Source organism: Cimex lectularius, unplaced genomic scaffold (assembly GCF_000648675.2).
Source record: "Cimex lectularius strain Harlan isolate CLEC.00 unplaced genomic scaffold, Clec_2.1 scaffold140, whole genome shotgun sequence".
Taxonomy (NCBI): domain Eukaryota; kingdom Metazoa; phylum Arthropoda; class Insecta; order Hemiptera; family Cimicidae; genus Cimex; species Cimex lectularius.
Window position 1 is genome coordinate 544,756 of NW_019392728.1, and position 25,543 is coordinate 570,298.

Sequence of the window (25,543 nt, forward strand, 5' to 3'; positions counted from 1 at the left end):
TGAACAATCGATATGACGAAACGGCTTAATCACGATGAGCCTGGGCGAAAGTCGTGATTAGACGGACGACGATCAAGGGCAGTCGGGATTTTCATCACTTTCTAGCGAAAACCGGCCGAAAATGCCTGCACAACAAGCTAATTTACAGGCCAAGCATAAAATAAATATTTCCACAATAATGTAAGGTCCGGGAATCGCAAGAGCCCACCCAATTAATTTGTGCAAGTTAAATTTTATTTTGTTTTCATTAATGTTTTATTCATAAATAACTTTTTGTTACATTTTAAACGTATCTTGGTAAGTACCCTGGAAATAGTAGTATATATTCATTTTGAGTCCGGACAAAAAGAATGTTTTTATTAAAATTTAAATAACATTTAAGAGTGGAGTTTCCTTCTATTAACACTTATTAACTAAATTATTGTTAATTACATGACATTATTTTTCTTTCGCATTGCTTAAAAAATTTATTGCTGATATCTCTAATGTATACCAGCATCACCATCATTTGTCGCATTGTTCAGTTCGTGTGAATATCGGAGCGAGTCTGCGCAAGCATCATAAACTTATTATGCACACCCTGCATCCTGGCCTAATTTCAATGGTCCTGCATGTCCTGAGGCACGCGTACAGGAGCCCCCAACTTGTTGGCAGGCCGCAGACTGTAGTGGTATTAGAACAGAGGGAAAATTACGCGGATAGCCGCTTTGCCCTCGTTCACTTTATCACGGGGTATAAAAGTGAATTTACGGTGTAATATCACAGCAATACATTTGATCGACTCAGACCCCGACACAGTTACAGCATAAATTTTAATTAATTAAGGTTTTTAGTTGAGATGAAAAAAAGTTAATGGCACGAGGGGATTCGAACCCACGATCTTCGGCTAGATACGCCGCTACGTTGGGAAGTTGTTGTCCGAGTGGATCGAGGTCACGATAGCTCAAGTGGTAGAGCAGCGGCGTATCTAGCCGAAGATCGTGGGTTCGAATCCCGCTCGTGCCATTAACTTTTTTTCACCTCAACTAAAAACCTTAATTAATTGTAATGATTTAATTGGTCAAGCGGACCACGAAATTAGTGAATATAAATTTTAATCTTTTGTACAGCAACGGTCTATGCTTACTGAAAACTATTGCTCCGTTTTATTTGTATTAATTTTAATTTTCGAACGGTTGCAGAAACCTCCTATGTAGGTTATTGCGTTGACTGACCTGTTCAATATTGTATCTATCTTCAAAGAAAAAGAGTAATGAGCGATATGTTCAGCGTAAAGAGCCATTTTTAAATTCTTAAGTCGAGGTATTTTGTTACAGCATAGATCCTTTTGGAACACCAGCAAAGGGATAATCGAAAAGAAATTCGGACTGGTCTGGATAAGAGATAGGAGTGGACTATTTTCATTATGTGGGGAGGGCAGCAATATAGCAATATAGCACCAGCCAAACAGTGTCAGAGGCCTTTTGGTTATCTATCAAAACTATCCTGGCTAATTGGGCAGTGGCAGATAGTCCTGGCATGAAACCAAACTGCTCCGGTATAATGAAGCTGTTTTCATACAGAAGACAGCTATGAGGGTGATCATTGCTCGTTCAAATATCTTGCTAACAGAGCTCAGTAGGGTAATAGGTCTGTAACTGTTTCGATCGGATGAGGACTTACCAGATTTCAAAATTAGGATAACTTTAGAGAGTTCTAGTGATTAGGATAGTAATAAAAAATAATTACCCTAGCGAACGTTGATTTGGAAGGATGTCGAGGCTACATACTGAAAAATATCCCTTTTCCCGTTCGTCTTGGATTTGCATGCGTTTTAACTCTTCTGTGTTGTGAAACTCCCTTACAAACAGCCCTGACAAGATGTCCCCAGAAATTTTCAATTCAAAATCTGGAGACCTAATTGGTCATTCTAAAACTTGATTTTTTTTTCTTTTTGATACAAGGCTTTTAACATTTTTGCTCGACAGGAGCATTGTCCTGCTGGAATACAAATTTTTCACTTGGTATTGTCTCTGATTACTTTGTTTATTGATTTTCTATTAATTCTAGATATTGCGTGCTGTTTATTCTACTAGAAAGATAAATAATTTCTGTTTTCTTATTGTAACCCTTAACACTTCCGTCACCGATTTGCCTTTTGGAAAATACCTTTTGCTGTTTCAGTTAATCGTAGAAACAATATGCTCAACCATCAGGGTCATTGAATTTATTATTATTATTATTATTATTATTTTAATCTGAAAATAAGATTTTTCTCTATCCCTCTTTCCTGTATATATGGTCACGGACAAACTGTTTATAGCGTTCCTTGCGAAGTTTATTTATCGGTGGTGTCCCTTCCATTCCGTTCTCTGGATTATGCTTGGTGCCATTTATATGTTTTTTTTAAAATGTTGATTGACACTCCAGCTTTTGGAACGGTTTACCAAGCTGCCATACAGAAATTTGAAACTATCCTCAAAATTGCTCATTTTCCCTACTGGCTAAGACACATGGCCTACTTTGTACATTCTGTAGCCTGCTGGATAGGATAAATAGGTAGAAATCCTACTCGGTCATATGTATTTCTCGATACTTCCGAAATCGATAGTGTATAACTTTTATTCCTTATATTTTTGCGCGTTCAGAGAGCAGTTAACAATATAACAACTAAATGACACGAAACATTCCAAACGACAGTAGCAATCAACTGAGGTTCATAACTTAGTACACAATTGGATTTAGGTAATATTTTTGTTTACAAACAACATGCTTGCTATCTTTTTGTCCCACCTCAAAATCAATATTTACTATTATTTCCAGGGATTACAATTTTACGGAAATTTAAGTAAAAAGATTCAATTAAAATTTATGTAAAACAAGTAATTTGTGGTATAAAAAAATTAATGAACGCGCACAATTGTAATGTATAGACAATATACTATGGTGGGCTATCTTTCAGTCCGGGACCATAAATGCTCTAAGGGCCTTGGACCTAAGTACATAAGTTTCATCGTGTGCGCTTACCTCAGTCGATGTACCATGTTTTAAAATATTTTTGTGTATCGAATATACACCAAGATCCTCGCTGATATCGGAGAATTGGGTTACAAGTTCAGAAGTGTCCTCGGGGACTCGGATGCTCTAAAATTGCTCTGATTGTGTAGCGGTCACTCTTCGCCCACGTCTGCTAGCTAACGGATTTTTTGAAAATGTGATTACGTTCTTTAGCAAGGCGCGAAAATTTGCATTTTATTGAAAGCTCCTATAATCGTAAGCGGTCTTAGGTCGACGACCGACTATTTCTCATCGTATAATTGGCGTGCCTGATTATGGAATTTATTGTTAATTATTAGTCTCGGTTGATCTACGAGAAAAGGGCCAATTAGTTTTATTTCGGTTTCTCTGCCTCGGTTACGGTCAAATAGACAATTTGAAAAGCAGATCTATCATTTCTTGGTTTTATGCCGGCCATTTAAAATTTCTACAGTTCTTTCCACACACCATCAACTCCAATTCAGACCTTAAGATATCTTGAGACAATCTCATCAGAAAATACTGTCAGTTTAGATAGAATGTTCATTCTAAGGGAAATCATTTTGGTTTGTTTACTATAAACAATAAATTGGTTGTGGTGTTAGTCTGCAAGGCGCTGAACACGTACATAAATAACCAGCGCAGAATCATTTACTAGGTCTGTATCCACCCACGGGTTTTTGAGTTATTCAAACGCGTTTCGACATTGTGCCATATTCAGTGAGGATCAGCCACGTTTGAAAATTAATAGTATGATCAGTATGATTAAAAATCGATCTGGTAAAAGGTTGTCCTTTTACCTATACTGATCTTTGCCAATGTCTACAAATATTTCATAATCGGTCCTCTCTGATCGTCATGGTCTGCGTTTTGACGTCTTTAGTGGTGAGTTTGTTTCTTGATCCGCTCCTGCTGGTTGAAGACCCACTAGTGAAGATGGCGGGAATTGGCCGACCAAAATGATCGGAAACAACCAATATATGGCTTGAAGTTGTGTGATTTCCCATCGCCTGCAGTCTATGCCTAGTTATAATCATTGAGTTTTGTCATTAAATAATGTGATTTAATTTATTGATGTGGGTAATAACGTTAAAAGTTTTTTCTTTGATACTTGTTCTCATTTAGTGGTGACTGGGTAGTCCAAGTATTTTATTCATACGATAGATGGACTAACAATAAGATTTTGGTTGAATGGAGAGAGGATAATCTAATAACAACCTTACGCATCGCGACCAATATGAACTATTGTGTAGTTTACATTATTATTTAGAGTTCTCGGGCAAGCGTTACCCTTTTTATCAGATCTCAAAACTCTGTCAAGAGATCCTGTGCTTATCCTTCAGGGTTAGGTTTTCCTCTCCCAGAATCTGCGTCCGCATAGCCAGAGCAGCACCAACAGAGAACAAGTTTCGCTGTTTATTCTCCCCGACCTCTTTCTTGTCTACCCTGATTCATACACATACGTGTTATGTGTCCTTCTTGTCCTCGATAATGCACAATATTCGTCTCTATTTTGGTGTAAATACAACCTAGGATTTCTTCAGGGTTGACACCCCCAGGTATTTCTGCACACCGAAGAGCCTTTTTTAATATAATACTTTTAAAATGAGATGAGTCTGATTATAAAGTTTTTGTTCATTTTTATTCTGATTTATTACTTATAATTAAATGGAAGCTTTCCTCCAACTTGGATTTCTCATTCTCTTACATTTGGATACATCTACTTTTCCTCGTCCCTGAGTAGGAATCTAAGCTTGCATAGGCCTTCACACTAAAAGATGGCATGTTCCGATGTTTCTTCTTTTTCCTGACGATATTTGAACAGGCTTGTTTCTGGTGCGCCGGGTCGATATGACTCTGAGTCCGCCGTGTCTAGTGAGTAGTCCAACTATTATTCTACTCCTAATACGTCCAAGGTTTAGTAGTAAACCGTTAGTTCCTTCGATGGTCCTTTGATGAAATTTTTCGCACGTCACTCTCTGAAATACAGTCGCATTGAACTGAGGACTTATTCTCGATCCATTTTCTGAAGAAACTACGTTTTTGGCAATTTGGTATGCCGTAAATTTCACAGCCGATGGATGCCCTCATCGAACTTTCCTTGACTAATTTGTCGGCATGTGAGGCATTATTCATTGGATATTTTCTCTTTTTGTCATAATCACGTTGCTTGACTTAGCAAAAATCATAAAATTTACAAGTGAACATACTCCAGGCATTCTCTTCTTTTCAAAATAAACATACTGCCATTGCTTCGTAAGATCTCATTCGAATTTAAATGCTATATTGTAATTCTACCCAAACGCGTACCCTCGCTGATTTAATTAACGGGTTTGAGTCACAGACGTCAACAAAACGCTCACAATTTGGCAAATAGCGAGTCCAGAAGACGAGGATATTTGAAAATGACTGTACTACAGGTTTGTTACACAAGGTGGACGTTATAGGAACCTTGGAAGGATTCAATTGACAGAAGAACAAACAGATCTTCCACTGAAGATGGCGAAATCCATTTGATCGTATAAATTTACTAGTAGATTTACAAATCAACTTCATCAAGACAAAATTGAATATTGTATTTTCTTTTTTCTTTTTTTTAATAGAAGCAAAATATACCCATAGAAGAAATGGCGTAACCCATCTGACTGACCAAAACAGCGAGAATAGGCGGACCATTTTTAATTTTTTAAATGTATTTTTATTACTTTTAGAAATCAGTCAATTTAAAACTTTTTTTAGTATGTGGGGTCCAAAACTAGGAAGTTATCTAAATTGGAGTTTTTCCGCGTAGCTGTAAATAACATTGTCTTATAAAATCCCCAGATGCTAATAAAATAAAACTGGAGGTGCTTCCTTTGGGTTATTTTTAATAATGGTGAGGGTCCGCTCAGAAGCCGGTCGCGACGTGGTAGGGAGAACCGCCCTAATGGAATGCACCTCGAGGTCAACCGGACCCAATATTGTTGGAAGAAGTGCCGCTTACAGCAACCCTTTTGTGATCACTTGGAAATCCTTTTGTCAAATTTTAAAAACCCCTTCTGAAAATGCAACAGTTATTGAGATGTATAAAGATTTTATCAGTCTTACAATCAATGAATTTATTGCGAAGTTATTCGTTAATTTGATTAAATTTTTGTTATTTTTTTAATTGTCATCGTATTCCACCTGCATCCTTGAATGCACTCGGCAATTAGCTCTGAATTCAAGGTGACAAATGAGCCACATTGAATGAGATTATCATACGTAATTGTTGAAGCACAAAATCAACCAACAAGATTTCTTTTGCGACGTTCAATCAAAACTTTCACGGTAAAATTATCAATAATTATGCTTTTCGATTGATTTCCATTTTGGACAAGCTGTCTGATTCAATTTTACGAACTTCATTTGTAGGAACAGGTTTACTTAATTTGATACCTTAAATCTAAACAAAACTATCAAAGGAAATTCGTTGAGCGTAAGTTATACAAAGAAATGTGTTTTATAATAATTAATTAATACTTTTTAACCATTTGAGAAATAGGTAAAAGCTGTCGTAAGTAATACCTGATCACTTGCTCGTTCATTAAAGAAATTAATATTAAATTTTATATATATATATATATATATGTTATGCTTAGTTTTTATCAACTCCAATATCTCGAAAGAAGGTTAACGAGAATATTTTTCCTTATAGAGTTATTGGAAAGCAAATGTTTCATCTCAGATTAGACAAATTAAAAAATAGGCTAGAGTGAAAATCCGTATCCGTGATTGGTGACACACAAAAAAAGTCACAACTCCGTCCATCTGAGAACAAAAATTGACACATGATTGTATTGAATTAATAATATATCATTTTAAAGGTTAGAGCCCCCAAAATAAAATTCCACCTTTAAGGCCAATATTTCTTTGTTTAAAAATCAATTTTGCCATGGGAATCGCTTAAATTTACGGTATTTCGTGACTTTTACGGTGTATTCAAGGCGGTCCAGGTTGTTAAAACGAGTATACCGGTTTATGGGAAGTCGGTAAGAATCGAGTTCCTCGTATCGACGATTTGGCTGAAATAGACAAATGTGTTTAACAAAAAAACACGGCGAAGTAACTCGATCCAACTGAAAGCAGCTGTAGGTGAACGGGCAGCTGCATCCTATCACTGTGCCTCTTCGGAGACAACCGGCAGGATTTCTCTTCCCTACTTTCATCCTTCCGCTCATATGTAATACATTCTACCAGTTTCCATATCTATTTGATTAATTAAACCTAAAATCTTATTTGGGCCAGCCTGGACTTGTTTGTCCTTATTGGTTGTGCTGTGAGACAGGTTTCGTTAGTTATATGTAAGCCATTTTTTAATTTTTATTCAACCATTAGAACTTTTGAAAAAGAACAAACACCGAAAACAATGAGCATTTTCATATTTAGCTTTTGATCTCACTCCCTTCCTGGGATGAAGATCCACAACAGCAAATAGTGAGACTAGGTGGACCAGGATAATCCTATATGACCAAATTACAGGCTTATCACCTCTCAAATCTAGACAAACTAGTAATATGAAGGATATTACTTGATCATTAAGTATGCAGTACGCAAAGTGCTTCGAAGTTTAGAGATTTTTTTCCATACGAAGGACGCAGAAAACTGCAAGATTCAAAGTGAATACTATTTATAGTTTAGTTGTCTCCAATCCAAATAATTTTCCATGTGGTCTTATTGAACCTCCTTTGTTTCTGCCTGAGTCTCACCACGGAAGTGCGCGAGACTAGGCGGATCAAGATGATCGGAAACGGCTAAACTGCAGGTTCATCTCCAAACATACCTAAGCAAAATAATTAGCATTTTTGTTTTTCTGCAACGCGTATTATCAACACGCAATGCGCAAAGTGCTTGTTTAGGCAAGTCTTTTCACACGCAGAACACACAGGAAAGATAGAAGACTTGAATACTATTACTGATTTGGTTGTTTCAATCTAAATAATTCGCGTGGTTGCTTTTAAAACCTCCTTTGTTTCTGCGTGAAGAACCCCCATTGAGAATGGTGAGACTAAGCGGACCAAGTTAATCAGAAACGACCAACCTACAGACTCATCTCCAAACACATCTAAGCAAAATAATTAGCTTTTTTTTCTGTAACGTGTATTATCAGCACGCAGTACGCAGTGTTCGAAGCTTTCTTCATGAAAAACACGCAGGAAAGATAGGAAGTTTGCATTGAGTACTATTTGTAGTTAGGATGCTTCTGCCCACATATTTTTGCGTGTGGTTGGTTTTTGTTCCTCCCTTGCATCTGTTTGAAGCCCCCCCCCCGACAATGGCGAGACTAAACGGACCAGGATGATCAGAACCGACCAAACTAAATGTTCATCACCTCGGCACCATTTGTAAAAAAAAAATTATTTATTAGCCCGCATAACGCAAAAGATCTTTTTCGAGATTGGGATTGGTCATCAATTATTTTCATCCATAAACTCTTGGTATGTAAAGTTTGATTCATTCATGAGTCCTAGAAGCCTCCAATGTCTTAACGCTTCTAACAATTCTGCAATGTACTATCAGCTTTCTATAATTAAACAAAACTCTTCTACAAATAATTACAAAACATTTTTACAGTACTAGTATTACTATTCATACCGGATTACGTGATCAAAGGATTAAGATTACTAACGGAAATCGTTTATTTCTTTTCTATAGTATCTCATTGTAATACTGTTTTAAGAATTTTTAAGGAACGTCTAAGCTTTAAATCGCTAAATAAATAATCCAGCTTTTATTAATAGGATTTTCACTTTTGTAGTAATATCACGATAACGGGGCGTGGACCCATTTAAGCAACAAGGAGCAGTTGCGCCGTCTGAAACGGCCGAAAGTGATGTAGTACTTGACCCAGGTAGTTTCACACGCTCCTTAAGTTATATTTTACTCTCTACCTTGCAATTTAGTCATTAACATATATTAAAATAAACTGACATCAAATTATTAATATTGGGTAGTTTATCCAAGGCAATATCGAAAATATTACGCCTACAAAATGCTTTCAATTACTAAGATGTACATTACAATTTGAATGTTGGTGATGGGTTTTTGGCCTGCGAGTCGGAGAACTCGAGTCACTTACTGGATCTGCTCCACTCGCGGGTTTTTCCCTCACTGTTCCTCACTGAAGATGGCGCAATGTCGAAACGCATTTGAATAACTCAAAAACCCGCGAGTGGAGATCTTGTGCCGGTTTAGTATGGTTACATTTTTAACCTCAAAGACATTATCTTTGAAAAGCTTGTTTACTTAGCTAGAGTACAACTTACTTTAAGCAACTACGAGTTTATACGCTGATTTACTCTGATGGATTTTATCTGGTCGATTAATCTAGAAACTTCCTTCCTAAGCTAAAGCAATCCCTGCGGATCTAACGATTCATCCGTACGTGAGCCTCAGCCCGCGACATTTCCGATGAAACCTTTTGAAAAAGAAAATCAGGAAGATCAAGCTGGGGACTGATTAGGCGTTTGTTCACGATGTACCTCGCCAGGTCTTTACAATATTACGTCAAACATTTTACAAATTGAATTACAAAAGAAAGTACGTGCGCGGAAGAAGGGTCGTGTATCACCGCGGGGTTTACAAATAATGTTAAGTAACTTTTTGTCAAAAATATAATTATTTAGTTTCAATTATTACGAAATGTCAACGATTGCAATGCACTTGAGTCACAAATCACTCCAGTATAATCATTAAATCCATTAAATATTGCTGTTTTTTGAAACTTAACTTCATCCTCTCCACTATAACTCTGATCTTCTCGAGCTTAGAGAATTGTAGGGACGCTACTCGAGGTGCAATCAGCGATTTTAATGAAACTTTCTTGGCGATCCTAGGTCGAAACATAGACACTTGTTCTTGCGTTCTTGCCAATGACCTAGTAGCATTGATTTTTTTTCAAATGTTGTTTTCTGCCTTTGATGTGAATGCAGTCTGTTATTGTTACCTATAATAAGAAAATAATAAAAAGAATTGTATTAAATGAGGCCAAAAAGTTTGTTTTTGAAGAAAGTTTGAATTCATTTTATGAACTCTTTAAAAACTAAATACGATTTTTAAAGCAAATGAAAATAAATGTAATTTTTGGGCTAGATGAATCATGTGCCCTTTTATCGATGCCCAGTGTTTCACTTAAAAGTTCATAACAACCATAAATTCAAAAGGTAGGGTTGAGATGGGATGTTAGTGTTCGTGTGGATCGCGGTCACGATAGCTCAAGTGGTAAAGCAGCGGCGTATTTAGTCAAAGGTCGTGGGTTCGAATCCCGCTCGTGATACTGACTTTTTTATCTCAGCCAATACCTTTCATAAAGATTAATTAATTGAAAAAAGTTAATTGGTCAATCGGACCTCGAAACCTAATAGATGTAATAAGCAAAATGAAGTATTTTTCACTAAAGCTTTCCGTGGCCATTTCATTTGTCGCCGATAATCAAATAGATAACACGACATTTGAAAAATGGCAAAAAGGAGGAAACATTCAAAAGGTAGGGTTGAGATTGAGAGTTAGTGTCCGAGTGGATCGGAGTCACGGTAGCTCAAGTGGTAGCGGCGAATTTAGCCGAAGGTCGTGGGTTCGAATCCCGCTCGTGACACTGACTTTTTATCTCAACCAAAGCCTTAATTAATTGAAAAGAATTTTTTTGGTCAATCTGACCACGAAACCTGATAGATTATTACAACTATTAAAATGTTGATTATCTCTATTTAGGGTAGATCAACAGGGTTTTACTCTTATGTGATTTTAAGTGAAGTAAATAAAGATTTAATCAACAAAACTCCTCAAATGTTTTATTTTATTTCTGACATTCTGATTTATTTATGGAGATGGCATTCACGCTATCACTCTTATTTTATAAAATTCTAAACAATTCAAGTTGGTAGAGTTGTTTTAAAGTTATCGTCATTTTAGTGATTTTCGTTAAAAATCGGAGGCCCTCGAAGGCGAAATTTTTTTCTTGACATGTAAAACTATTGAAATATATATTTCGTGCCTGAGCGACGAAGCAAAGCTTGTTCAATTTTTTGTAGAAAGAAACGAAGTTATTATTCCTTAAGCACCTAAAACTCCTGCATATAAATGCTTAGGTAGATCAAAAAATAAAAATCATGCAATACATGCACAATAGAGGTAGAAACATTTGTTTAAAAGATTAGCTATAATATTTTTTAATTTACTTTTAGGGCGTTCGCGAGAACGCTTACCAACTTGTCATGTTTTTTGACCTTCTGAAACCCCCCAAAAAATCCATTAAATTCCCCCGTCAGTAGACTCCCCTTGTCAATATCACCGTCGACTGCAAAATGTTTATTTTCGATTATGCAAAGCCTTAAAAAATTTTAATTTTCTTATATTTAAAAGGTACGCATAGGAAGAAGACGGCATTATTTTGGGTTGGTTCCATCGGGGTTTATCTCACATTTTTACACTATTTTACATCAACATTATTGGCAAGAAAAATAGAACTCCTCCTCCCTGGGGAAAATAATAAAAACGGAATTTCTTCTTACACGCGTTTTGAAGAAACGAAAATACGCAGCTCGGTGTTTTCCATTGGCAATCACAAATTAGCGCTCCTTGGCTTGATTGAAAGATAAGAGTGACTAAAGTGATAACAGATGAGTAATTTATGAAATAATTTTTGATAACATTTATTGCAGCAAAGATAATCTTATCGTAAAAATAATAACTTAAAATTAGCCTTAAAAGCTTATTTTGTTTTGTTTATGAATCGTTATTTTTATACTGACCCTAATGGTTTAACTGATCGGATAAAATAAAAATTTATATTAAATTAAAACGCTATAAAAAATATATCAATGAAAGTTTCCTTGACAAGCTTGCGGGAAGGAAAAGCGAAGAAAGTGCCGTTTAACCATGAACCTCTTCGTTGCATAAGCGAAAAATATATTGGGTTGTCCGGAAAATAATGCAGGATTTTGGTATTAAACAAAAAAAAAGAAACTAGTTACTTTAAAGCAATGTTCTTTAATCAAAATAATTTCCCATACTCTCAATACATTTCTCCCAACGTGTTGGTAACTTATTTATTCCGTCTGAGTAGAATTCAGAATTTTTAGAATTGATAAAGTCAATAAATGCATTTTCCAGTTCCGTTTGATTTTTGAATATTATGTGTTGTAAGTAGTGGTCCAGGTGTCTAAAAAAATGGTAGTCAGTAGGCGAGAGGTCCGGAGAGTAGGGTGGGTGAGGCAAAGTTTCATAGCCAAGCTCCAATAATTTTTGTGACGTTACACGTGACACATGTGGTCGAGCGTTGTCATGCAACAAAATGGGCCCTTTCCGATTGACCAAAGAGGGCTTCATTACTGCCAATTTCTGATGCATGGTATTAATTTGGTTACAGTATGATTCAGCATTGATGGTTTCGCCAGGATTTAAGAAGCTGTAGTGTATTAAACCAAATGAAGCCCACCATACCGTAACCATTACCTTTTTTTGATGAGTTGGGGGCTTTGGAAAATGTATTGGAGCTTCTCCTTTGTCGAGCCACTGTCCAGAACGTCTAGTGTTATCGTAGAGAATCCACTTTTCGTCACATGTAACAATTCTGGCCAGAAATGGGTCATTTTTGTTTCGACAAAGAAGTGATGCACAAACATCAAAGCGCTGATTTTTTTGGCGATCGTTTAATGAGTGTGGAACCCAATTTTCGAGTTTTTTCACTTTTCCAATCGCCTTGAGGTGGTCAGCGACGGTCGTTTTACTGACTTTGAGTTGCTCTGCAAGTTCTCGAACAGTTGTTTTGGGGTTTTCTTCCACCACTGATCGCAGAACATCATCATTAAGAGAGGAAGGCCTTCCACGACCTTCTTCATCTTCAAGGCTGAAATCTCCCTCCCGAAATTTTTTAAACCACCTTTGCACAGTGCACTCATTAACACAACCCTCGCCCCAGACTTGGTTAATGTTTCTAGCCGTTTGGGCTCCGCTTCGGCCGAGTTTAAACTCGTAAAAGAAAATCGTACGAAATTCTCGCTTTGACAATATAAGGATGACTGAATTATTTCCAAGTAGCGGAATGCTACAGAGGTAAACAAACAATATCATTTGGAAGAGGATTAATAAGTGTTGACATTCATACAAATGAGTAATCCTGTAAACGTAAACAGAATATTTTATATAGATTTTTTTGAATGAAAACTTAAAATCCTGCATTATTTTCCGGACAACCCAATACATTAATTGGTTGCAAGCTGCATAAATATAATTAAACTCTATCAAAATTCTCGCAAAGGCAAACAAAAAAATGAATTAATCACTCAGGCCAAATGGCAAAAATGTTTTTTTGAATTCACAATGAACAACAACAGTTCAAGGTAAAACCATGATTGATTAAAAACACCTGTAATTATAAGCGGGTCATGAACTTTAGATCTTTGCATCGTTATTAAATTGCTATTCTTGTCTGTTAAAAAATAGCAAGGTTATGAATTTCGTCTGGCTACAATTTTTTTTTTCTTGAGCTCTACTTAGTGGTGAAGCTGTAACTTTGTCGTGTGTGATCATTTTGGTTCGCCTATCCCCGCTGTTTCTGTCGAGCTGTTTCGCAATGAGAGGACTCTGCAGACTGAAATGACTCTACCGATCCATTTGAAATTGTACAGGTAGAGTTAAAACCAAAAATAATGGCGTGAAGGTCACTTTCGTAAATATGTGAGATCTTGATAAATCAATTAAATGTTTGAATAGTTTTTGTTAACTTCGTCACTATTCTGTTCATTTATAACCACATAAAAGCTAAACTTTGTTGGCATAACCTGAAAGTATAAATAGGAATTTGGATAGAATCCAAAGGTATTATAAATTGCTAGTACACCGGAAATTGGAAGGATAAAATGCCTGACCCTCCCCATCTCTAAAACATTCATATTCAACATTTTTAAAGGTGCTTAAAACGAATCCAAACTTTTTTGGTTTACTTTTGTTTTGTTTTTTAAATGTTTTATATATTTAAACTCATTTAATACAATCTTGCATACAATTTTCTTACCTTGTATAATAAATCTGATATAAATAATTTGAGTTAGTTAGTTAAAGTTTATTTAGTATGTAATGTGATACATAAATTGGAAAAAAGTAAAAAAGTAAAAATGGCTGAGGCAATAGCTACTTCCGAGTGGCATAGAAATTAAAATATGTTTGCAAGAATTACTAATTTAGCCAAAATAAATAAATAAAAAGTGGGGAAAAATTTATTTAGAAAAAAATATTGTTTACTTTATTACAATTTTTAAGCTAAATACACATTTATTTTAATAGATATATAAATAATTTAATAAGTAAATAAATAATTTAATAAACAGATAATTGTTTCAATGACTAAATATATAAATATATTATATTAAAATGTGTTTGATTCGTCTGTGTTTCCAATTTTTGGAGAGCTTGCTCTTCCGTATGTTTACTGACTAGTTTGTACTCTCAAATGTGCTCATTTTAGATGATGTTATTAATGTTTAAAAATTTATTTTGAATTATTTGGATGCATTGTATGTTGGCCTTACTTGTATAACTCCACTTCAGAAGCGTATAACAGTATGGGTGTAACTGTTGTTTTATAAATAATTAACTTATTTTTGAAGTTCATCGCTGATTCTCGACAAAAAAAGGAAATAGAGCGTGATGGCACAGTTCCCTTTTACATATTTTTGCATGCGTTGATAGCAAAGTTAAATTTATTATCGAGTTTTAAACCAAAGTAATAGACACTATTATTGCAGGTTACATTTGAGTTACCAATTCTTCTAGTTTTAATGTTTAGGAAATCGTTTTGTGAACAATATTGCCTCGGTTTTGTAGTAGTTAGTCTAAGTTTCTGTCTAAGACAAAACTGAACGATCCTGAGGAGGTTACCTCTCGGTTTGTTAGTAATACTACTCTATGATAAACAATATAATACTATATCGTCAGCATTCATAGCAATTTCACAGTCAAGTCTAGGGTATGCATTTATAAATATGACGAACAAGTTTGGCCCTATAACTGAGCCTTGTGGGACTCCAGTATCAATATTATACAATGACGAGACAAGTTCGTTTGGAGTTACGTTCTGTTTTATAGGTACGTAGCCAGCGAAATTGTATGAATAATCCCGTTAAATAACTTTGAAATACATTTATAACGAAGGCCAAAAAAACCATATATATATATTTAAAAAAAAGATTATTTTCGCACTACTGAGCGACTTGTCTGCTCAAGATTACGCCAATTATTTCTCCATTGTCATTATATTTGCTTATTGTAGTTAATTTATTGGGTTGTCCGGAAAATAATGCAGGATTTTGGTATTAAACAAAAAAAAAGAAACTAGTTACTTTAAAGCAATGTTCTTTAATCAAAATAATTCTTATTAATTCCGTCTGAGTAGAATTCAGAATTTTTAGAATTGATAAAGTCAATAAATGCATTTTCCAGTTCCGTTTGATTTTTGAATATTATGTGTTGTAAGTAGTGGTCCAGGTGTCTAAAAAAATGGTAGTCAGTAGGCGAGAGGTCCGGAGAGTAGGGTGGGTGAGGCAAAGTTTCATAGCCAAGCTCCAATAATTTTTGTGACGTTACACGTGACACATGTGGTCGAGCGTTGTCATGCAACAAAATGGGCCCTTTCCGATTGACCAAAGAGGGCTTCATTACTGCCAATTTCTGATGCATGGTATTAATTTGGTTACAGTATGATTCAGCATTGATGGTTTCGCCAGGATTTAAGAAGCTGTAGTGTATTAAACCAAATGAAGCCCACCATACCGTAACCATTACCTTTTTTTGATGAGTTGGGGGCTTTGGAAAATGTATTGGAGCTTCTCCTTTGTCGAGCCACTGTCCAGAACGTCTAGTGTTATCGTAGAGAATCCACTTTTCGTCACATGTAACAATTCTGGCCAGAAATGGGTCATTTTTGTTTCGACAAAGAAGTGATGCACAAACATCAAAGCGCTGATTTTTTTGGCGATCGTTTAATGAGTGTGGAACCCAATTTTCGAGTTTTTTCACTTTTCCAATCGCCTTGAGGTGGTCAGCGACGGTCGTTTTACTGACTTTGAGTTGCTCTGCAAGTTCTCGAACAGTTGTTTTGGGGTTTTCTTCCACCACTGATCGCAGAACATCATCATTAAGAGAGGAAGGCCTTCCACGACCTTCTTCATCTTCAAGGCTGAAATCTCCCTCCCGAAATTTTTTAAACCACCTTTGCACAGTGCACTCATTAACACAACCCTCGCCCCAGACTTGGTTAATGTTTCTAGCCGTTTGGGCTCCGCTTCGGCCGAGTTTAAACTCGTAAAAGAAAATCGTACGAAATTCTCGCTTTGACATTATAAGGATGACTGAATTATTTCCAAGTAGCGGAATGCTACAGAGGTAAACAAACAATATCATTTGGAAGAGGATTAATAAGTGTTGACATTCATACAAATGAGTAATCCTGTAAACGTAAACAGAATATTTTATATAGATTTTTTTTAATGAAAACTTAAAATCCTGCATTATTTTCCGGACAACCCGATACAGTTGTAAATTTATAATAACACGAAAAAAAATCCTTTAAATAATTTTTTATCTTTGTTGATAGGTCCCATTGGCAAGAACGCTCGGACACGTATATCTTTCGACCTAGAAGCATCCCATTGTGAGTACATTCTTTAATCTATAATTTGTGTACTAATTTACCGAGTCGTCCCATTTATTTTTAATAAAAGCTTAAACGTAAAAATATATATGTGTTTACACGGGAAAAGGCAGAGGGCAACCGATGAAGATATTCTGACAGACCAAATCTATGAGTATAGTATTTCTTTGAAAGAGGGACAACAAAACTTGTTTAATTACATTTTTCGTGTGCTGTTCTCAAATCTAATTTAAATTTTAATCAGTATGAAATTTAGATATCATGACATCTGCCAGTATGCTTTGTATAGCCATTGTCAAACGAATGATATCTGCATAAACCTTTCTATCATTTTTTTCTCGAAATTATTGCGTGTTTTGACGTTAAATCACACTAAAATTACTCTTCATAAATATTGATTAGGACGTATTATTTAAATATTAATGTACGCGAATCGATATTAGGCAAATCGCACGGAAATAGATGCATACACGCATTTTTGACTTTATTATACTTCCATGCTTGTTTCAGACTTATTTTTAAATATAAGTTTACACGAAACTTATGTGTTTTAGATGTTTTTAGTGATAGTTATCACGGCATATAATAATAATTGTTTTCGACCTTCGTACTGTCAAGGTGAGCTGCACATTATCCAATTAAGTCGAAAATAACGCGGGTAGTGTGTTTAATTTATATGTCCCGAGTAATGAAAAACATCCTAATTTGAACGCGATAACAGTTCCCGATCAGAAACCATTTTCCTTGAGTGATTTTTTTTTTCGCACGTCATTTTATAAACGTTTTCCTGATTCTTTGTGCTCGGCTGATAAACAATCAATTTTCTCAGAGAAACTCCAAGGATTCCTACTTTTCCTAGCCTTCCACAGGAAAAAGAACATGAATAATGAAGAGTCACGATGAGCCCATTTAAAGTGCCAGAACGTCCGTCCGGTCGTGCTAATGTGATCCAGAGCGGGTCGGATTGCACAAGGAACGATCCCGGCGAGATGGTTGCGACAAAAAATACTTTCCTCTGATAAATCACACTGTGCATACGGGAGATCGACTCACACCTTGCCAAATGCCTTCTCAAGGATTTCCTCTTTTTATCTCCGCATGACTTTTTACATATATCCATATTTAATGAGTTCCAAAAGGTAAAACGGCCGGTTTTGATCATACAGGAAACATTTGTTTTTCTTTCCTGACCAGGGGATTCTCTGTTTGTTTTAAAAAGTTGAATTTTAACAATTAGATTTTAAATTGCAAATCATTCTTGAGGTCGAGATTGTGAACCAGTAGTTTTGTCATTTCTGTTCATCCTTGTCCGACTATCCTCTCTGTTGTCTGACGCGTTTCGACATTTCACCTTCTGTGAGTATTTCCATGTTGTCATCATTTGTATGTCCTAATTGCTCTTCTAATGGCTTCTTAGACGACCATTGCGTTTCTCCATCATCAGAGGTTATACTAAGAAGTCATCACAACATAAAATTAAAGTCATTACAATTCGTACTCCGATTGACCAATCAATATTTTTCAATTAATTAATATTTATGAAAGTTATTGGTCGAGATAAAAAAGGCAGTGTCACCAGCAGGATTCGAATAAAATTAAAGTTTAATAGTTTCTTAAAACATTAAAATTAAACATGTAATGCTTAAGTTATTAATGTAAATAGTTATTTAATTCTGGAAAAACTCATTTGTATAAATGAACTCTTTATAACTCCAACATAGGATTCAAAATGGTTGAGCCACTCACTCGTCCACTGCAACACGGACAGTTTCTAGTATATATTGTTCGACTCTTTTTTCAGTTCTCTTTTCAAACATTCGATTGTTGGGTATTTTACTCCTCCAACCTGACTACAATTTGTAGTCCAAAGGATTGAAATCTGTGTTGGCAGGAGGCACTCTTCTGCACCTTTCCAGATGATAAATTCAAGAAGTGCATACTTAACAGGCCTGGGTTGATTTCACCTTGTGTGCTGGAGCTGTTCCCTGTTGGATTATCCAGTGTTTTTTTTTTCAAAATAAGTATTAGTAAGGGACGACTACCCGATTTCATTTGGGTACGTACAACATTGCTTCTGTTGCAACCGTTTCACCACCTTCTTTACTATACTCCAGACTGTACTGTAAAATGGCATTTTTGGCAGTGTTTTCTCTGCTCGTCTCTCCCTGTTTATGTCTTTTTTTATAGAGTTTAGGTGTCTTCTTCGACGACTAATATTTCCCCCACTTTACCATATTCAATGGTTTCTTAAGAGTAATCAAAACCTAAAAACAAAAACCCCAAAGAATTTAGACACACAGGAAACTGACATTTCAACCAGTGGTTGGCATGTGCATCCCCCGTGTGTATGTCCTTTGTGTAAGGACTAATTGATTCTTACACCAACCACTTGAATATTATAAGATAACTATTGTGTTTTGCTATTGCGTTTTCAGTAGTGGACTCTACTGAAAAATGATATTTTTAGGCTTGATCTATGCTTCTGTCCGTTTTTATGCCCATTTTATGGGCTCTAATGACTTCTATGACGACGATTACGTATACCCTCTTCACCACCTTCAGTGGTTGCTTAACCTAAAAAAACCCCACAGGATTTAGACACACATGAAACTGACATTTCAAGTAGTGGTCGGCCTGTGCGTCTCTCCGTGTGCGTCCTTTGTATAAGTACTAATTGATTCTTAATACCAAGCAGGGAATAGAATAACTATTGTGTTTTGCTATTTCGCTGTCTTTAGCAGTAGACTATTCTGAAAACTGATACTTTTGGCGGTTGCTCTAAATGTCTCTCCGTATTTCATGGATTTTAATGGCTTATTAGGCTACTAATACTAAAAGACGATTAGATGACGTGTTTCGACATTTCACCATTTTCAAACGCTTGACTGTACTTGAAGCTGTTATTTTGGTCTATGGTCTGTGCGTCTCCTTCTGAGTCCTATTTTATATTCTAACGAATAGATTCTAACATTCTCTCACTCACTCATTCTATGTCTCTGTCTCTCTCTCTCTCTCTCTCTCTCTCTCTCTCTCTCTCTCTCTTTCTCACGCACAAACACACAATCATTGCTGGACACAACTTGAATATTCTTGATTTACAGACGCGAAATATTCGACGCGATATTGTTTGTTCGATTGGTAATATTTGTAAGAACAATATGTGAGAAAATGTTCTCCTAGCTATTTGCATTTTAACTCCCCGTAAAATTATAAATAAAGGCCATTGGAAATAAAATTTTGCATATGCACACTTCTTCGGAATTTTTCAATTTATTTTATACTACCATGTCGTGTTATTATCTTTTACTTGTTTTAATTTCGCCGGTTACGGTGGGGAATCTTATGGTTGCACAACAATTATAAAATGCGGCAGGAGGAGAAGTGGCAAGGACGATTGTTGCCCAAATGGTTAACAAAGCTACATTTTCTCAGCAATGTTTTTCGCGATCGGCTTCATCCACCTCGATGCACGCTTCAGTGGCGACGCTTCTCACTGGGTTTTATATAAAAAAAAATAACAACAACGAACAATTAAATAAAACACGAACGGACCGTCTTTATTATCCTTATCGTACGATTCGTGCAATATGAATTGATTTTGATTGACTAATATTTTATCATAGATTTTTCTGTTCGCTTAGAAAAAAGAAAAAAATTGAGCGATTTGTGTGAAAAAAATGTTCGTTGTATATTTGAGATGTCGTTTCGGCAAACAAATGACATTTACTTTCTTTAAACCTACGTGAACATGGAAGCAATCAGGAAAGAAGGACACGGTTAGCAAACCGCAGGTTCTGCGGATTTCAATAAGTTCTCACTTGCGCAACTTGACGACGGCTTTTGCCAACGCAAAATCACATTTTGTAAAGTGTGTGCTATTTTTTTCTCTTTACTGTTTAGAAAATTTTTTCTAACATGGCCCACTTACGACTGGACCGCTTTCGTTCTCGACCGACTGGTAGTCCTAATTCTTACGAACCGGGAATCGGAGATCCACGAGATCCCGCTGTTTTGCGCCATCCTTTTGATATATCATCGTTATTTAATTACTGTAATTTATATAAATTATTGGCCGAAATTCCATCAATTTGGATGAATTAAAATTGGTATCGGATAATTTTAACTTCACTTTTCTTTTTCACGTCACCTATTTTAAACACACAGGTTTTTGTGGTTCAGATAAACTTTCTACCTAAATCCTTTTTTTTGTCAATTGATTAACGAATTATTTTAAATGAATATACCTTAGTGTTATGCATTGTAACTGCATTGGCTATGTCAAATAAAAGCGGACAAACGTGAATTATTGGGCTGGAGCATAATTTATTAATACGATTAACATTTCAAAATGTTCCTTATACTTTTTATTCCTTTTAAAATGTTTTTTCCTTCAAAACTTTACATGTTATCTTTCTTAACATAAAAGCGGTTCAAACAATTAGAATTTTGAAAAGACAAACCATTTAATTATGAATTAAGTATTTAAAGCCTAAATTTAATTAAAATTGAAATCTATATATAAGATGCCATCTTATGGGAGCTCCCTTGTTTTAGTAAAAAAATTAAACCGTATTTTGTTAGCATAAGGTCTACTCTCAAATGACCTTTGATTTTTCAATTATGATTTTCAAATGAAAACTTTCATTTTTATTTGAGAATTCATGACGTGTTTCGTCCGAATAAATCGGTTTAAGAATGAAAGATGTATTTGTTTAATATTAGAATTATTTAACTCGAATTTTTTTTCTATATTTTTATTTCAACGCGTGTTAAACAGTTATAAAATTAGTCAAATAAATGTTTCATTTTTAAAACAATTTATTTGGGCGTAAACATTAAGTTAATTCGATTTTCGAATTTCACCCGATTTAATAAATAAACGGTAAAAAAAGTTTTTTCAAGTTGCAACTTAATTTTCATCTGGGGATTCATCAAGTCAATTCGATTTTTTGGAAAATTGCAAAAAACCATTTGAAAATCGGTTCATAAAAACATAAAGTGTACAGGGTTTTAACTTACTAAGGTCACCTTCGTTTCTTAATAATTTTTAATAAGCTCTACTTTCAAACATTGCTACAATTACAGGTTAAGAAAATACAAATGGTAACCTACATTTTCATCAAGTCAATCAATTGTATGAAATGTGACGAAAACAATTTGAAATTGTTGTTAAAAATTCTAGAAATACTGGGGGCTAACTAGTGTCCTACCACGTTTCCTGAAAACTACTCAACCTGGGAAATAATTTAAACACTATTTTTCTTAGTATAAGGCCTACTATCAAACAATGCAATAATTATAGTTTTTGACAAAAAAAATTGTTTTTCAAACTCTAATTTACATTTTCATTTACGGATTCATCACAACTCGTTAACAAATCGTGTCTAAAACATAAGGTAATCAGGGTTTTAACATACAAGTGTTCCCCACCGTTTACTCAAAAACCACTCAACCTAAAAAAAATCTAAACAATTTGATTTTGTGAAAAATTGCGAAAACCATTTGAAAATGGGATCTGAAAACGTTAGATATCGGAAAAAACTCGTTAATCAGAAACTGCAAAAGAAATTTCATCATTGTTTTTAAGCCAAAACATGATTTTCGTTTAGCTGTAGAATACAATGCCACAATAACACGATGCTTTTATGTTGTTTTGTTTTGTTTTTGGAAACAATAGGTAAAATTTTTTAAATTTATATAACATAAAGAATAAAAATTTCTTGACAGGGCACAATGTCGAAAAACTAATTTTTCATTACAAATCACCTTCAACAACACGGTCTAAAAAAGAACTTTTTTTAACTGTAGAAAAAAGGACAACGAAGAAAGTAGAATAAAACACAATTTTGTAACTTATTTGCAAAAACAAGCCAAAAATTAAATAACTTTATTTACAATAACCGTTCCAAGTTTATGGTTTCATTTACTTTACTACTTCATTTACTTCTTTTAATAATAACTGATTACTAGTAAGTAATAACACCTGTATATTACACTTGTACCTTTTATTAGCTTTATACGTTTACATGTTTCAAAACTACCTATTCACACATGAATGATATTGCTTGATTTGGCTACAATAAAACTCAAAATAGACAGTAATTTATTTATTAATGTTCACACTGGTAAAAAAAGATTTTTATACTTTTTAAACTTTTATTAATCGAGAATGTATTTTATTTATAATTTTATTTAAATAATCGCTGATTGCATAATTATTTAGTCATAGTTGGGATCATTGGGGATCCCGCACAACTCTCTCGTCCTTGGCACTGTTTTTCCCTCGGTTTAGTAAATAGACAAATGGAACTTTTCGTAATTTGTCCACTTTCGTTTTCTTCCTCGGTGTTACGGTCGTGTTTATCCGGAAGAAGCCGGTGAAATACCGTAATTATAAGCACTTTCTTTTCTCTTTTTGAAATATTGGTTGTGCATTTAAATTTTTTTTTTGTCCCGAAAAGGTAAAATATTTGAAGGCCCCTGCATCCGAAACCGGACGAAACGATGGTATTTGAGCTCTCAGATAAATAACATAATAAAGATTCGATCGATTAATATTTACCAACTGTTCACTGCCGATCTTTGCCATTGTACGTTCAAACCGTTGTTTACACTTTGCATGCCGAATTAATTCTATTGTTAACACCATTGGGATGTTAATGAGGAGGATCGAGGTAGCCAAGGTCTAGGACGTCAAACAATAGAAAGGAGAGAGAGAGAATAAGTGGGTTGCGGAGGTAGCACTGGGTCATCAGCGTCTGAAAGCAGGGTGAGGACTTCTGTTTTCTCGCATTGCACGCTTTTTCTAGCACACTTCCTTTTTTTCTGCCCTCTTTCTGATAATAGAAACATATCTTGAAAAAGCGTTTTATTAAATCTCGATAATTTGTCGATTTACTAGAGAACTGACATAAAATAGTTGTATTGTTGATCAGTACATGTATCATAATATATAAATTACATAATACATTTTGATCCTAACATTTAAAGAATATTGTATTAGCTAAAATTCATAAGAAATTGGACATCTAACAGTTAAAACATTTCAAGTAAATATGTTTACTATTTTTTATCTGCTTGATCCTACACGTCTAATTGTACCCCATAAACGTTTAACTACGTCTTGTCGATTTCATATTTTTATAGGGATGCATTACATTACACCGTACATGGCATAAACATATAAATAGGACATGTGCACGAGTAAACACACAGAACAACCACTGAAAATTATGAATTGCCAGATTGTAGCCCATATGTACATCTCTTTTTTTATATTCAACAGGCTTCATAACAAATCGATGACGGATTTTTAAGATAAATATTATTTTTGGTAATTTCTGGCTTGGTGGTTTGATCTGTGCGTTTTCCCGTGTAACTCTCCTGTTTACATTTTTTTATCGTATGCGGTTTGTTATAAGTATTGAACTGGTATAAGCAACCAAGTTTTTGTATTAAACCACTTGGAGATGGGAAAACGCACAGATCGGCCACTGATGATGTTTATTTGCCGGAATATAGCGATGTTATGGTGGTAATTGCCCTTAGACTGACCAATGACAATTTTAAGATAATTATTTTCTTCAAGAATTTCTCATTAGGTAGGTGGTTTGATCTGTGTGCTTTCCTGTGTTCGTGTCAGTTTTTCTATAAATAATTTATAAATTACTCTCTCTCTCTCGCTCTCATTTTGATGATTAATTTTTTAAGTAAAATAGGCCTGAACCTATAAAATAGACATAAAAGTGGGGAACTAACTAGTTTAGACAGTGATATCCCGGAATATGGCCCGTATGTATATCCCGTTGTTATAGTTAAAGGCTTCTTAAACAAAACAATAAAGCATTTGTAATATAAATATTGTTTCTAGGAATTTTTGGTTAGGTTGTTCCTTTTCCTGTGTGAATATTCTTTTGAGAGATTCTCATTGTATAAGAATTGTTACAATTATTCCACTGTTTTAAAGAAGCAAATTAGGTCAAGTATTACAAGAAATAGACGTGAACCTTCATAATTGGTCTTCGACACGGTAAAACGCACAGAACAACCATTTAAAATCGTCAATGCTGAAATATAGAATTTTTTGTTGTAAATTCTCTTAAATTAAAATTATCACATAAATATTATTCTTAGGCATTTCTCTTTAGGTAAATTGTTTGATCTGTGAGTTTTCCCGTTTATATGTATAACTCTTTTTATATGTTTACCTAAATGTATGTTAGGTTAAATATGTATATATATATATATATATATATATATATATATATATATATAAAGATATTCCGCAATTATAAACATAGAACAAACGCAGAACACATGAAATCACTTGAACTTATAGAAAAGACATAAGTAGGAAAACGCACAGATCAACCTCAGAAGATGCCGGAATTTGTTCATTGTTTTTATTATGTTCAATAGGCTTCTTTGACGATCAATGAAGGGTTTGTAAGAGGTTAGTGGTACAGTCAGAGCGTTTTCAATGTAAATGTCAATTTTGTAGGTCCTCAAGGTATATGTTTTGTTCAGTCATTGCACTGTTACATTTAGTTTTAACATGAAGTAGACACGAACTTACACAAAGACATAAGTAGGTAAAAAACACAGTCCCCGAAGTCAGTGATTTGTCGGAACGTAACCCATATTTACACACCTTTTCTTTATGTTCAACAAGTGTCTTAAACCAATCGAAGAAAATTTTTTTAAGATAAATGTTTTTGGGGAATGGTTGGTGGTATGGTCTATGTTTTTACCATGTGAATAAGTTTTTCACAGGTTTACATGTTTGGTTTGTTATAGGAATTGCACTGTTATAAAGAACCGAATAAAAACCTATAAAAAGGACTTAGACGACAGAAACGCACA

The 25,543-nt window shown here is 34.8% G+C and overlaps 1 protein-coding gene across 3 annotated transcripts in view; it reads left to right on the plus strand.

Moving 5' to 3' along the window:
* The window catches only part of LOC106665264, a 182,912-nt gene that overhangs the window by 13,866 nt on the left and 143,503 nt on the right, over positions 1-25,543 (plus strand). For 2 of the 3 annotated variants that reach the window (XM_024226760.1, XM_024226762.1), the window contains exon 2: positions 16,625-16,681. The exons of the other annotated variant lie outside the window; for it this stretch is intronic. The gene's annotated coding sequence lies outside the window, so the exon portion shown is untranslated. The remainder of the gene's footprint in view (positions 1-16,624; positions 16,682-25,543) is intronic. 3 annotated transcript variants of the gene reach the window in all.